The following is a 12368-nucleotide window of genomic DNA, read 5'->3' on the forward strand; positions in this document are numbered from 1 at the left end:
TGTCATACGAAAAACAATTTTTAATTTAGCATCCCATGGTCATACAGTAATTGTATTTGTATTTTTTTTGTCTCTTGACCACAGGTCAGGACGTACTGATACTAGTCAACAAGGTGGGGTTGCATATTCATAGAGTTTATGAACTACTATGCACAGTCACATTCTAGTGGTATGAGTAAAGTAATTGCAACTTCTGTCATGAGATTAGATTGCTGTCTTAAACAGTACTGTCTGTATGTATGGATGCAGATGCATATCGTGATAAGTGTTACATAACATTATATTATTTATTAGGCTTTATTTATATTAACTTCAGATTAATGAATTAATTGATTTATTTAATTTCAAGGTTTAATAATAAATGATAGTTTTTCTACTGCTTAATTACGGCTATTTTTGTATAAATAATAAATTCTATCTTCAGTTATTCTGTAATACGGGCATGTTTTCTTATTTAATGTACTTCAAAACACAAGCATGGTGAAAACATACCTTATTAAAAAAAAATTATATACAAATAAAGTATTAATTTATTTCTAACAATTGTTTTGATTCAACTAATGATATTATGACAAACAGAGACACGTGAGTCACAGAATTATGGGTTAAGTTTAAATTGGCATGTAGTTGTAAGCGTTACATAATTTGTAGACGTTTTGTTACTAATAAAAACAAATATTCTGTTTTTTGCATTGGAAATTGAAAAAGTTGTTACTTAAAAGTAATGTTACGATGTTAAGTGAATGCAAAAAAAAGAAATTTTTTATTTTGCAGCTATCTAACTTTTTGTGATTCTGTAAGCCAATATATCCAAAATATTACTATCAATTTTGAATATAATGCTGTGAACTATGATACCGTTTACTTAATTAAATTATTGTAATTAATTGCAAGTTAAAATTATTTAATTTATGAATACAATAATGTAAATTAATTTAATTGTATATAATAGAGTAATTTAATTTGTAATTGTGTTATTACTGTAATCAGAAAGAAATTACAGTTCCAAAAAATATAGTAACCTATTTTAAACGGAAGCATTTCTTATTTAAATGGATTGACAAGCAAGTCACTTTGTTCAGCATGACTAAGTCCAGTCTATACTGTTGTGTTATATCTCCATTTCTATCTAAAGCAAAACAAAACAGTGTTGCAGTCCTCCATGAATATGAACTTCGTCTTGTCGACTTTTACTTAGAACTCAACAGCAAGATAGTGGTCACCAGGTATCAAGAAACTATGTTAAAATATAGCATATACAGAAAGGCAAGTACTAACTCTCTGTGCAAATTAAACATGCAAGTGTGTTTTCTCATTTTTACTCTATTCTGTTAAAAATTTTGTTTATTCTAGAACTTTTAATTTATTATTCGAGCTATAAAAATGGTAGTGTTAATTCAGAATTTTTTCTGAATTAAAGCTTACATGGACCACAATGAATCTAGCTACTTTTCTAAAGGGAGATTGTTTGCATCATAATTATTCATTTGTGGTCTTTAAAAGTGAAAAAAATTACTATTCAATACTTCTTATATTTTGCTAACTCAACAAAGTAAGCTCAATTTAAAATACTCACTTCAACAGTTTCATTTTAAAAACCAATAAGAAATTATTCCTTTAGTAGTACTATTTTCTTTAGTAGTCACTATTTTTCTTTTTTACTTGCTTTTCTTTAGCTCACAATGTTTTTTTTTTCATGTTTGTCTTCAAATCTTGCATCCTTAATTCAACATACTTCCTGACAATGCTTATTGATGAAATTTTGCACAGTTACTAACGTCGGATGACAAAACAATATTCTACCATTACTTTTGCAAACATCCTCCATGTATGGGAGTAAATTAAGGATGGGAGCGTAAAAAATTGCAAAATTTGCAAAACGGCTATACAGGGTTTTTGGGGTCGCAGATGACAAATCCAATAGCCGTTTGACATAAAAAAATTATAAAACTTGGTAATTTAACATTTTTCATCACACATATATATATATATATATATATATATATATATAAATAAACACACACGCACACACACATAATTTTTGGCAGGCAGTATGTTGAGATACACTACTTAATAACACTGGGGAACAAAAAAGAATTTTTTTGTGTCAGGAAGAAAAATATCTAATTTTGAATTTTGATAGTATTTTTTCTCCTGAATTCAAATATGATATTGGTTTTCCCCATCATGCAAGCGAGAAATAGGAGTTTATAATTTTTTACATTTTAATACTCTCTCCATTCTCAAGTATAAAATATTCAAACATTTGACTCACTTAGAAAGTAAGAAATGACGATTTTTTGCTACATTTCGCCTGTGGAGCATCCCTCTTGATGGTCTGACAATAATCTACCAGCATATTAGGATTCCATTTGGCTTGATACCTCTTTTCCATAGCTGAAATCTCCTGATGAAAGTGCTTCCCACGCTCATCAATCACTGCGCCAAGATTTTCTGGCAAGAAATCTAGGTGCGAGCGCAGGAAGTGTACTTCTAAGGACATATTACAATCCAAATTTTTATAACATATCAAGGTATCAATATCAAGGTAATTTCTGCCTTTCGATTACCCAAAAAACTCTGAGTAAAATTTTTAAATGCTTGCCAAGCTGCTTTCTCCAATGGATTCAATAGTTCCTCAAACTATTCATCATGCATTAGTGATCGTATTTGTGAACCCACAAATATTCCTTCTTTAATTTTTGGATCACTAATTTAAGGAAACTTCTGTTTTAAGTACATGAAACAAGGAATATTTTCCATGGCCTTGATGAAATTCTTCATTAATTCTAGATTGATATATAATGGAGGTAGATATACATGTTTTTAGGATTACACAATGTGTCATGTTTCACATTTTTCTGTTCAGTAATGAGCAATTCGCGTTTAGGCCATTCTTTTCTAATAAAATTGTTTTTTCTGTCCCTTCTATCCCATTCACACAAAAAACAACAGTACTTTGTGTAACCAAGCTGCAGGCCAAGAAAAAGTGCAATTAACTTCAAATCACCACAAATATTCAATTCATACACTGCATACTGAAGCTTTTCCAATATAAATTTCAAGTTTCCATATGTTTCTTTCATACTAGCAGAGTGAGCCACAGGTAATGATGGGTATTTATTGTCATTATGCAGAAGCACAGTATTTAAACTAACTTTAGAGGAATCAATGAACAAGCCCCATCTTGTTGGGTATGTTCATTACAAAGTGTCCCCATAAGAGAAGAAATTTCATTACAAAACACTAAGCCATTTTCTTCAGAAAAATAGTCTCTAAATTCAGAATGATGATTATGGAAGTACATATCTTTGTATTCTTTTGAAGAAAATTCCATCTTTTTAGCCGGGAAGCAAGCATTTCAGACTGTTTTTTGGATAACTTTAAATCTCGTATGACATCATTAAGACATTCTTAAGTCAGTAAATGAGGCTCAGATGACCTGCTTTGTTCAAAAGTTGTATCACCAGACTCTGTTTCTTATTCTTCCGTACTTCCATCAGACTCTGAGCTCTCTTCATCTAATGTCACATGTTCTGGAGGTTTGGTATCGGCAATTCTTCGCAGTGTGGAACTGGTCTCATTGTAGATTGCAAGTTAGGGTACACCACTGTATATTTTGATTTTGACGTAATCCCTTTAATGTTTGTTGAGCAGAAATAACAGTCAGAAGAGTGATCTTTGGGTTCTCTCCAAATCATAGAGACAGAAAATGGCATGTAGCATGGGCCATATTTCCATGCAGTGAGAAGCCCAGAACATGATAAATAACAGATATGTGGGGCCCAGGCCCTGGTTTGGTCTCCAATTTTACACCCAAAATAAAGTTCATAACACTTTTTTACTTATGGAGTACGGTTTCACCTTTGGGACTAGAGCATAACTTCACCACATATATAACAAAAATTATTAGGATGATTTAAACAAACTCTAGGCACTTTGCAACTAAGGACTAATTAAAAGAAATAAAGTTGTAACTATGCAATACACAATAATTCAGACACACAAAGCACTCACAATGATGTGTGTACTGGTTTACTACTACCTCATAATTGGCATCGTTCTGATGAATGTGTGGTACACTAGATCACATTTGTACATGCCTATACACATCTGAACCTGCAAAACATTAGCAATGCTAACCTTTGAGTTAACTCATTTGGTTCCATCACATCTAGGAGCTTTTACTTGACAATGGACAAATGGACAAAAAAAGTTTTTAATATTTAAAAAAATTAAAAACAAAAAACTGTGGGTGACAGAGAAAATCCAAATACATATTTGAAGACAGGATAAAAAATTGCATTAATTACATCTATTGGTATTCATGAAACAAAAATCATGTTGACTGACCAGTGTAAATTTAATTAAGTAAATGAAATAAAAAACTTGATGGTCTGACAATAATCTACCAGCATATTAGGATTCCATTTGCCTTGATACCTCTTTTCCATAGCTGAAATCTCCTGATGGAAGTGCTTCCCACACTCATCAATCACTGCGCCAAAACTTCAGCTATGGAATCTTTTGCATAGTGAATCTATGCAAAAGATTCACTATTTTGTTACTTTGTAAAGTAAATGTTCGATTGAAAAGATATTTTATAAATACATTAGAAATTTCAATATATAATGTTATCTTTTGAAATCCAAATTAACCTACTCATTAAACTCATGTAATGTATGATAATAATTTGATTAAAGTAAAACTAAAAAGTATAAAGCAAGTATTTAAAAACTTTGAAAACTTTTATAATATTGTATAATATTTGTCGTTAATGTAATAATGGTCTATTTACAAATCCAATAGTTCTACGAACACTTCAACATACGTTTCATAATTATATATTCTTCAAAAACCATCAAACAGTCTTTAATATAAATTTATAAAAAAATTTTTCACAACTTTTGTTAGTGAAAAAATTAATTTTTAAATGATAATTACATGACTGTAAAAGTTAATTTCACAGGGGAACACTTTTCCAAAACAGCATATAGCAGTAATTTTCAGAAAATTAACCCAAAAAGCAGTAATATGAGTAAAATTTTCAACGTAATTCTACAAATGTTAGAGGTGACCCTCTGCCCAGGTGTGCCACTTCTCGTCTTTGATTCAGACAAGGACTCGAATGAGATCTGTTACTAATAATTTTTAATTTTATATCTTACAATGTTGTTAAAGTTGTAATCATCATTACATCTACATGAAACTTCTTCAAGAATATTTCATTCCTTATAATCAATGCCATCAATTTTACTATATAGGTATTATTTAATTATACTCAGCCGTAATTATTACAATATAAATTGTTACAAAAACAATTAACAGCTGTCAAAAACAATTAATAAATTATTAATAGGAAAAACTATTAAAATTAACTAACTAAGAAATTAAAAAACTATTAAAATTAAAACTAAGAATTAAAATTTAATATAGGCTATAGGTTTGTAAGCTATTGGATATAAGCTTAATGTAGGCATAATACTATAATTAAAAAGATAGAATATGATATTTAATAATAAATCAATAAGAGAGAATATAATTGGTTTAGGAGACTAACATCCATTTAACAGACTTGTTTAGCATTGAATAAAATATTTTTCATTAAAATATTGAAAATTAGTTATTTCTGAAAATGATTACATGGTGAAATGATAAAAACCACTTAAAAAATGTTATATAACTGTTTTATTTTCTTAGCCTACAATAGTTTTGTAGGTATTGGCAGTAGTAGATAAATAGGGTAGATATCTGCTGGTACAAATTTGAAATTTATTGAATTTGGCAATCTACACCCTGAACTGGTAACCTTATTGTTTCAGAGTAATTACATATAAATGAAAATGTGTTTCCTGAAATTTTTATAATTCAGAAATTTTATAGGATCACTAAAAAAAAATTACCTATGGTCAAGTTTTCTTTCTGTTGCCTGGAAGTGGTGTCTTCACTAAAAGATTCTGAAAGACTGCCAGAAAAGAATTCTGGTGTAAAAAAGGTGGAAATCTCACATTGTCTAGCGATTTGTACAGGTGACTGATCACCAGAACTAGATGTGCCAGAATCAGGAACCAGGAACAGCACAGCTGTTTTCTTTGGATATCTCAGTAAAGTAACTGCTTTTCTATGTTTTCGGCGTCTAACAGATTTTTTTGTTACCCACAGTTCAAAACCCAAGTCTTTCAGAATTTCACATTGCACTCCTTGGTTCTGATAATCTAACACAAATAAAAAATAAAATTATAAATAAAACAAATCACAGAATTTATTAAAGCTGATGACATTTAATCTGTTTAATTCCAGTTTTCTACAATTATGAATATTTTTTTTAATTTGATGCAAAAGGTTGAGTTTTATTTAAGAAAAGCAGTACGTCTACCTGAAGCAGTACCTTTTCCTGATAAGCAGCTCTCAACCAATGTAATACAAATTTTCATAAAACTAATGTAAACAGGAAACAATATGTCATGTGAATACTACCTTCCTACTAAACATCACTAACATTGACAAGTACACACCAACAGGCACTATCACAGACTGGTCTTGTACATCTGACTGATTTGCAGGCACATTCTATTAGATTAATAATCGCTATACACACAATATCCTTTAATGAAAACATATGTAAATATCTTAATGATGTATGGATAGAAAGTGAATGGTGAAAATGAATACTGTGTACTACTAAACAAACTTAATTCTTTTACAGATTAATATTTACAGTTGAAATTAATAATAAAAACGAATTTATTGAATACACAATGAACATAATAATTATAACACAATAACTAAATAGTTTTCAGAAAATCAATAACAAATAACGGTTTGAATTTATAAATTCAAACCATCTCTAGCAATATAAAGTAAACAAAATGTATTACATAGAAAAAATACATATCATAAAGTTATTAAGTTATTTTGAATGATTAGAAACAAACTAAACTGATCACATTGCAAATCAAAATTTTTAATGATAAATTTAGAGACGACATACAAAAATTGCATTTCAGATAAGAAAATAAATTGCTAGTAAACATCAATATAGATCAATTTTAAAATATTTAAATCTAAATTGCTCCTCACTCTGTTTTCATTCTTTGATCAGTACAATGATAATAATAATTAGCCTTGCAGCAGAAGGAAAGCTGTACATTACATTTACTGAGTAATCCTCTAGTGTGTAGTAATAGTGAATAAGCCCATAACAATGAATGTAAAGATATGGTATAACATGTTGATATTATTTGTTGAAAAGGATTAACCTATATATCAAAATGGGATTACAATAGACAAAAAAATTTTTTTAATGTTTCTGTAAGTGTGATACCATTTCCTGAATTGTTTTTTCAGATCTGTAAATACAATTTTTCTACCACCCTTAGTTTTAAATAAATTACGCTTCAAAGAAAATTAAAGGAAAATATAGTTAAAACCTGTAATATTTACAATTTTGCATGACCATACCTGTTAGAATGATTTCACTGATGCTATTCTTTTATAAATAGCCTCAGGCACATCCCGAATTAATGCCCAAAAGAAATCAACTAGCATGTTAGTATTCTATTTCCCTTTACAGTGGCTTTCCATGACTGAAATGTCTTGGAAACATTCACCATATTCATCACTTACATCTCCAAGGTTATCCAGGGAAAAAATCCAGATATAAGTGAAGGAAATATATTTTCAAAGACATATTGCATTCCATAGCTCTGTATGAAGTATGAAATTGATTAACAATATCACTGTAATTGTCAGATTTTTGTTGGCTGGGAAAGTTTTTGCAAACATCTTTAAATGAAGTCCAAGCTGCACTTTCTACATTATTTAACATTGAGTTAAATACATCATCTTTGACCAACTGCATTCCTAACAAAATAGCTATAACTTTCAAATCATCACATATGTTCCAGCTATGTTTTTTATAATTTATTTTTTCAAAAACATCTTTCATCACACCGTATGTCTCTTTCAAACTAATACCATAAGTGATTGGTATCAAAGGATATTTGTTACCGTTGTGTAGTAGAACCACTTTTAAAATATACTTGGACGAATCTATGAAACGACGCCAGTCCTCAGGCTTACGAACTTGTCCTAAGTGCAACATAAGCTCATCAATATTTGTGCAATAAACTAAATTATTTTCATCAATAAAGTACTGAGAAAGTACTTTATGTAAGCTTTAAAAGCCTGAAAGTTTTGTATTTTATTGAAGTAAATTTCAACCTTGCCAGTCTTGATCATAACAGTTCAGCTTGATTTTTTGATAAATTTAAATCCCTAACAAAGTCATTTAATTCATCTTGTGATATAAGATCTGGCTTATTGGAAGATAATTCAAAATCAAAATCGTTGTTGTCTTTTTCAGTGCCCGATTCTTCATCGCTGCTTTCAAAACATACATTCACAGGTGGCTCAGGAACTGGAATAATTTCAATGTGAGGTACAGGCCTGATTGCAGATTGCAATGAAGGATATTTTACAGTGTTTAGATTTTTTAGAAATTCCACACACACTTGTTAAACAAAAGTAGCAATTGATTACATGATCCTTTGGTACATGCCAAACCATAAGTACACCAAATGGCAAAGCGTTCCATATACCTTTCAGCCATCCTCTTAAATATACAGAACTATTAGTGCATACAATATGAGGAGCCCATGTCTTATCCTGATCACCAATTTTACACTGAAAGTACAAATGATATGCTTTTTTAATTAAAAGTGTAATGTTTTTTCTATCTGATTTAACAGTAAACTCATCACATACATAACAAAAAGCATCCACATCATTTACACAATTTCAAGGCATTATGACAGTGCACTGTTAACAAACTTAGACAGCAATAAGACTGAAGAAAATTAATTCATTCCTAAATCCAGTGCTTAATACAAACAACACAGCTGTGTGGTCAACTAAATGTGTTGACCTGCACAGACATGATTAATCTTGTCCATGAAGGCTCACTCTTCAGTATCAGATATGATACTGTCATAAAATTTGACTATGATATGATTTAATTCTTCGTCCAGTATTGTTCATTTATAGCTTAAAAATTATGTTATAAAGTTAAACAATAAAAAAATTAGCTAACAAAATACAATAGTAGAGCTTAAAATGCTAACCATAAGTTGAAACATGAAAAACCCTTTAATTAAAAATTTTTTTAAAATTCAAAAATGGTGGGTGATAGAAAGATTCTGAGTTCATATTTGTTTTTAGCATCAAAAACAGATTAAACTCATGTATCGCATGTTAGGAAACAAAAATAATGTTTATCAGATATGTACTTGTCACTATTATAACATAAATATTTCCCTATTATTTATTTCTAAAAGGTTTATATATAAGTAAAATGAGAAATATCTACAATAATCTCAACACCTGCCCAAAAAGCATCTAATAAAATCTACACTATAATAAGCACGCGCCTACTAATAATAAAAATAACTCTTCAAAAGATTGTCAAGAAACAGAAAGGTTCTAAGATCGACTCAACCTTACTATTAATACTATCCCCAAAAACCATGTTAATTAATCGGAGACTTCAATGCTCAACTAGGCAGAGAAAGATACATCATCAGAAAATGGCCTGCCTAAAAGAAAACAAACACAACGAACAGACTAGTGAATTTCTGCAGAAACCACAACCTAATCTCAAAATTCACATATTTAAAGAGGAAACCTCAAAAACCAAAACACCCCGAATACATTAAAAAAGAATGGCAACTAGACCATGTCTTCATGGACAAACATCACCACAAGGAGATGTGCCTCATAAAAGTCCATGGATTAGGCACAGGCTCAGATCACTATGCAGTCAAAATTAAAATTAAATTTACTCCCCAAAGAAAGCAACAAAAACCAAGCCCCTAAAACTAAAAGAAAAATGGACCCTATTCAACTAATCAAGAATGAAAATTACCAACAAACAACAGAAAAAATAACAATCATGAATAAACTTGATCTAGTCAACAACCTTAAGTAAATCACAGAAAAATTAGTGCCAACATTATCCCGTACAAAACATAAATGGTGGAACAGAGAATGTGATGAAACAGTGAAGGAAAGACATCCAGTATAGCTATTACACCAATCCCAAAAATCAGAAACATCCTTCCAAAATCTAGTAAAACAAAGGAAACCACCCAAACCCTAAGAAGAATAAAAAAGATAACACCATAAAGACATGCTGAAGCCAATAGAAGAATTTCCCTGATGGGGAGTCTTATTTTTTAAGACTTTGGGGGTTGACATCCCCATGGACTAACCTCTGCAGCTCTTCTTCCCACTACACCTAGAGCTGTAGACCACTATACACTATACACATACACTACACAAATGACAATATATACCCTTAAACTGCAACAACATTTCTTTTTACACCTACACTCAGTGGTGTTGCAACCTTATTTTGACGTTTAACCTTCTGGTACCACCAGAGAAAATAAAAGCAGGTTCTCTATCAGTTCGAGTACGACCATTCATACCCAACCCACGGCGATGTTTCGAATGCCAAGGGTATGATCACACTACAATGACTTGCTCAAAAACAGAGATCTGTGCTCAACATGCTAAAGAAGGCCACAGACACCAACTGTCAAAACTATTAATGTGCAAACTGCAGTGGATCACATACAGCTTGCTCCTGAGATTGCCCAACTTTTAAAGAAGAGAAGGCAATTCTCTGAATCTGTAAGAGCAGAAACTATCCTTTCCAGCTGCACGAAGAAAATAAAGAAAATGAATCAGCTCTCGCAACTTAGTTAAACCCGATATCTCTTTAGCTGCTGTGAGAACTACCAAAACTCCTTTAAATGCAGATAGCCAACAATGCAGATCCTGCAATGGGCTGATAAAGCTTGTTCAGATGTTATCTGATCAGGTTGCTTCACTTACTGCAACTATTTCTGAGTTAACGAAAATGAATAAGTCACTACTAACATCTAGAGAAACTAACACTGTGGGATCCCTCTGAAAGTTCCTGTCCCTAAAGTTTTACCTTTGAGGACAGGAGTAAATACAGCTGGTGATAAGCCACCAACAAATAAGCTCCTTGTCCTTGTTGAGGGACCCCACACAACCACCTCCTCTGGGATGTCACCTGCAGTTTCCCATTTTTCTAAATCTCCCCCTCCAGCACCACATTTACAGGATGATATGGTAGAGGAACCGCCCGATCCCAGGGCATCAGATTTTCTTAAAATCAAATATTTGAAAAAGAAAAACCAGATCACCTACAATTAATTTCAAAAATGAACCATTCATAATGTGCTTCCAAGAAACGTCATCTTCTACAAGTGGGTGCTGAAAAATTCCTGGCTTTGATGTCTTGTGATTGAAATAGAAAAACAATTTTGGGCTCAATTGAAAGTTTGAAATTTTAGTATGTTAACTATGCGAATATCAGATATCCAGGTTTCGTACAATTTTTTCTGTTGCAGGTGAAAACCGAGATGGAAGAGTCTAAAGCAAGTTTCTCGTCAGTGGAGTTATGGGTCATCATGAAGTTTTTGTTTCTCCAAGGAAAGTCAGCAAAGGACATTCACACTGAGATGTTACAAACACTGGGAGAGAAGTGTGCTTCCTACAGCACTGTGAAAACTTGGCAATCTCGTTTCAAGACTAGCCATTTCACCGTTGAAGATGAGCCCCGCAGTGGGCACCCTCAAATTGCAATCGACACTGCAACATGCAATGCTGTCCATGAGCTTATTCTCGAGGACTGGCGAATATCCACCAAAAAGATAGCCCAGATACTGGACATCTCCAGGGAGCATGTTGGTTTCATTATTACCACAAACCTAGGCATGCTTGCGCATGCCTAGGATTGTGGTAGTAATTTGGACAAAGTGGGTGCCCAAATGTTTGAACTGTGATCGACGGAAGGAACGAGTTGAGATATCTAAAGCCATTTTGAAGCTCCACAGGCCTTTTTGGCTAGGTTAGTGACTGAGGATGAAACTTGGCTTCACATTTACAATCCTGAAACCAAGTAGCAGTAAAAAAAAATGGCGCCACAGCAGTTCCCCATGGCCGAAGAAGTTCCGCACCTATAAATCGGCCGAAAAAGTGATGGCATCCATTTTCTGGAACGACAGCATTCTGTTGGTGGACTTTTAACCTCAGGGATCTAGTAACCTGACAATATTATGCTATCCTGCTGGACCAGTTGAAGGAGGCAATTAAGAAGAAACTTCAAGGGAAGTTGGCCAAAGGAATCCTTCTGGTGTATGACAATGCACTTGCGCACACGTCCAATGTTGTGGCAGCCAAACTGACGACCCTGGGATTTCAACTGGTCAATCCCTACTCACCAGACCTCGCCCCTTTGGACTATTAGTGTTTCTGAACTTGGAAGAAACACCTGA

The 12368-nt window shown here is 32.2% G+C and overlaps 2 protein-coding genes across 5 annotated transcripts in view; both read right to left on the reverse strand.

Moving 5' to 3' along the window:
• chb (CLIP-associating protein) overlaps positions 1 to 12368 on the reverse strand; it is a 246653-nt gene that overhangs the window by 122939 nt on the left and 111346 nt on the right. The window lies entirely within an intron of this gene.
• LOC142323361 (uncharacterized) overlaps positions 1 to 12368 on the reverse strand; it is a 48173-nt gene that overhangs the window by 20030 nt on the left and 15775 nt on the right. Inside the window, exon 4 of the mRNA XM_075362881.1 lies at positions 5904 to 6215. The gene's annotated coding sequence lies outside the window, so the exon portion shown is untranslated. The remainder of the gene's footprint in view (positions 1 to 5903; positions 6216 to 12368) is intronic.

Source organism: Lycorma delicatula, chromosome 4 (genome assembly GCF_047948215.1).
Source record: "Lycorma delicatula isolate Av1 chromosome 4, ASM4794821v1, whole genome shotgun sequence".
Lineage (NCBI taxonomy): Eukaryota > Metazoa > Arthropoda > Insecta > Hemiptera > Fulgoridae > Lycorma > Lycorma delicatula.